We start from the raw sequence: 3,023 nt of genomic DNA, 5'->3' as shown, positions 1-3,023 counted from the left end.
CCCCAAACTCTACCCCGAGGCCTTCGTGGCTAATGTTGCTCGCCAGGAGAGACAAAAGTCCTCGTTAAATCCTCGTACAAAAGGGGACTTGGTGACATTGAGCCATTTCCACAGTAACTTCAGGGAGGTAAGTGAACCCTCGATTCGTGTACTTGGGAAATATGTGAGGCAGCGTGGTGGAATCAGGCTCTCGTTTTCTCCCTGCTTAGTAATTTTTATCAAATTTTTGTTTTTTGGCTCAACACCTTTTATGTCCATTTATAAACACATTCCTTTGAGGATTTCACCAAAAAACGTTGATTAAAGGCACAAAAATATAAATTTACAGTTTCCACGGACACTCCAGCTTTGGAATTTACCAAGCTTTGGCGGCCATTTTCTCCCTAATTTTACTTCTTAAACCAGGTGACCCCTACCTCCTTCAATCCAAAATATCTCCACTTCTGTTGACGATGGATGGGTAATTTTTTCAATGAAAGCAAAACAAATGAACAAGCTTTAAGATGATACCAATAACTCAATATGCCCAAAAATTGACGAGAGCCTGATTCCACCACGCTGCCTCACATATTACTTCGACCAGACTGCTTCTATGGAAATATAGAGCTTTAAAAAAAAAGACCTAAGATCTTTTAACTTTCTCTAACTTCCTAAACTAGGATCTCTTTTCAGCCTGAACCTTTAGAAGTTATATCTTCGGCTCAACTTACTAAGATTAAAGAGGCTTAGAAAAAAAACTCCTCCTGATTTCTGATAAAAGCTAAAAAAAATAATTTAAAAGTCTTCAGCGTAATATCCCCAACGATGGGAAGCCATTAAGGCTTCATAGCCACTTCCGTGACCGTCTAATTTCAGAAAACATTTCATGCGCCACTTCTACAATCACTTTTGGGCATACCTTTGACTTTGAGACTTCCGGCCTTCCAAACTCGTACCAGCTAGCTATTTAAAGAACGCGTAAGGTTACCAAGGGGAAAAACATCTTTCCAAGCATCGTAGCGACCTACCCAGTTTAGCCGAGAATGGAACCCTTTGCCTTTGATGGGTGTAAATTCGAGATTTTAACCACGGGGACAACCCCGGCTCTCACAGATGTCTCCCCGTAATCGTTTAATTCACATCGACAGTAAACATTTAACAGGTTACATAATATCACATTTTAACGTAGTCGTTCCCAGGAAGAAATTGACGGGGTATTGTCTTCAGTATCTGCAATAGAAAATACAATGTACATAACAAGGCTGATATGATCATTGTGGATGCGTGGATGTGTGGATGTGTGGATATGTGGTCGTGTGGAAGTGTGGATGTGTGGTAGTGTGGATGTGTGGATGTGTGGATGTATGGTAGTGTGGATATATGGTCGTGTGTTCGTGTGATTGTGTGGATGTGTGGTCGTGTGGATGTGTGGATGTGTGGATGTATGGATGTGTGGTCGTGTGTATGTTTGAATGTGTGAATGTGTGGATGTATAGTCGTGTGGATGTGTAGTCGTGTGGATGTGTGGATGCGTGGATGTATGGTTGTGTGGATGTGTGGAGAGGTGGTATTGTGGATGTATGGTCGTGTGTTCATGTGATTGTGTGGATGTGTGGATGTGTGGTCGTGTGGACGTGTGGATATGTGGTCTTCTGGATGTGTGGATGTGTGGTCGTGTGGGTGTGTGGGAAGCATGCCAGTTTTTCACAGGCCCAGTATGTCATAGCCTCGACTGTGCCCAGCGTGATGGAAGTTATTATTAACTCTCTCAAAAAGAATAAATTAATGATTGATTGATTGATTGTATGAATAGAATTTTATTTTTCAAATGGTTTTAACGAAAGAACATTCATTGTTGAAATTTTACAGAGAAATTTAAATTTGCTTTGATTTGTATACAAAAAGGAAGAAATATTGAACTTGAACAACTCAAGCTGAATTGACATTTTAGAGGGACTATCTCTACACCGCCAATTTGAAGGTGGAGAATAAAAAACTGAAGTTACAACTATAGTGTTAAAGTGCTGTAATTATGACAGTCATCTAAGCGTAAATACTCAAATGAAATTGTGACAAACTGGGCCGCCCGCGACGTGTGAATGTGTGGATGTATGGACGTGTGGATGAGTGGACGTGTGGATGAGTGGATGTGTGGATGAGTGGAAGTGTGGATGTGTGGTCGTGTGGATGAGTGGATGTGTGGACGTGTGGATGTGTGAATGTGTGGACGTGTGGATGTGTGGACGTGTGGATGTGTGGAAGTGTGGACGTGTGGATGTGTGGACGTGTGGATGTGTGGACGTGTGGATGTGTGGATGTGTGGATGTGTGGAAGTGTGGACGTGTGGCCATGTGATCGGTTGGATGTGTGGTCGTGTGGATGTGTGGACGTGTGGTCGAGTGTTCGTGTGGATGTGTGGATGTATGGTAGTGTGGATGTGTGGATGTGTGGATGTGTGTTCGTGTGGATGTGTGAATCTGTGGTCGTGTGGATGTGTGGCTGTGTGGATGTGTGGGAGTGTAGGAGTAAGGACGTGTGGATGTGTGGATCTGTGGTCGTGTGGATGTGTGGATTTGTGGTAGTGTGGATGTGTATATCTGCAGTAGTGTGGTCATGTGGTCGGTTGGATGTGTGGTCGTGTGGATGTGTTCACACTGCTGTTATTGAAAAGGGTGTTCTAATCGAAGTGCCGTCTTTCAAAAAAAAATTTCTGATTTTCAGGTTCCTCATCGTCCAGACACTTCAAATCAAAATGGTGACTCCACGTCTACTTTTGGCTCTTGCTCTCATCGCAGCCATCCTCCCAGCAGCGGAGGCCCAGATCATAGAGCAGTTCCTCTGCTTCATTACATCTACCATCAGAGAGCTTGCTGGTAAGCCTCTCTCTCTCTCTCTCCTCTCCTCTCCCCCGATCTTATGCTTCATTAGTACTACCACCCTAAACATTGCCGGTAACGCCCCCCCCCCCTTTTTTTTGTGTCTTTTCTTTCCCCTCTCCTCAGATCTTCTGCTTCATTACTACTACCATCCTAGACATTGGTGGT

At 43.6% G+C, this 3,023-nt stretch overlaps 1 long non-coding RNA gene across 1 annotated transcript in view; it reads left to right on the top strand.

Moving 5' to 3' along the window:
* The first annotated feature begins 94 nt into the window (after positions 1-94).
* Positions 95-3,023, top strand: part of LOC106013874 — a 4,024-nt gene continuing 1,095 nt past the window's right edge. Inside the window, exons 1-2 of the long non-coding RNA XR_001185464.2 lie at positions 95-127; positions 2,701-2,852. This is a non-coding gene — a long non-coding RNA (uncharacterized LOC106013874). The remainder of the gene's footprint in view (positions 128-2,700; positions 2,853-3,023) is intronic.

This window comes from Aplysia californica, unplaced genomic scaffold, assembly GCF_000002075.1.
Source record: "Aplysia californica isolate F4 #8 unplaced genomic scaffold, AplCal3.0 scaffold01405, whole genome shotgun sequence".
Taxonomy (NCBI): Eukaryota; Metazoa; Mollusca; class Gastropoda; order Aplysiida; family Aplysiidae; genus Aplysia; species Aplysia californica.
Note: the sequence above shows the minus strand (reverse complement) of the source record. Positions and strands in the feature narration are given on the sequence as shown.